We start from the raw sequence: 845 nt of genomic DNA on the forward strand, positions 1-845 counted from the left end.
CATAGGGTCGCTATGAGTCGCAAGCGACTTGACAGCACATAACAACAACAACAACGACATAATTGCACTTTCCCTCACTTCCTGCAATTCTAATTTTCACCAATCTTGCATCTCTTCTGAATCTTCTTTCTTTATTGACACTGTGCTACTCATCCTGACTAGATATGGCCTTTCCCTTCCGATTTCCTTTATATCAGCACTAGATAACTAAAACAGGGACATGACTAATGTTAGTAGACTCTCTGATTCTTTTGGGCATCTATCTGGGAGCAGAAATGCTGGGTTATATGGCTGTTCCACATAGAAATGTCGGCATCTTTCCTAGAGTAGTTGTATCATTTTCTACTCCCACCAACAATATATGAGGCTTCCTTACATTTAACTGCTTCTCTCTCTGCAGACAGACACAATAGTCATTATGAAATATTCTCTCATTCTGCCTGGACTATCCTTTTTACTTGTGCTTAAGTGAAATTTATAAACCATATAAGGTTTTCATGTATTTATGCATTTTGTTCCATAACATGAATTACAATACCTACATCTGATGATGCATCCAAATGATGCCTTTTTCTTCACTCAGTAAGTTGGGTGAAGGGAAAAAAAATTAAATTATTATCTACCGATTTCTTTCTACTCCCCTTTCCCTCCTTTCTGCTACCTGACAACCTATTACAATGATTGTCTAAACTTATTGTGAGCTTTTGGTTAGGGTGGTCTCATACCATATGTCCTTTTTTGGGGTTCATTTTTTTGTTTTCAAGATTTAATGTACATTTATTATTTCCCCTTTGTTTTTAGCATTTCATGGTTTTATTTCCAACACTTAAGGTGGTTTTTAAAAA

Source organism: Elephantulus edwardii, unplaced genomic scaffold, assembly GCF_000299155.1.
Source record: "Elephantulus edwardii isolate Elephantulus edwardi_28Jun2011 unplaced genomic scaffold, EleEdw1.0 scaffold00038, whole genome shotgun sequence".
In the NCBI taxonomy this organism is placed as follows: domain Eukaryota; kingdom Metazoa; phylum Chordata; class Mammalia; order Macroscelidea; family Macroscelididae; genus Elephantulus; species Elephantulus edwardii.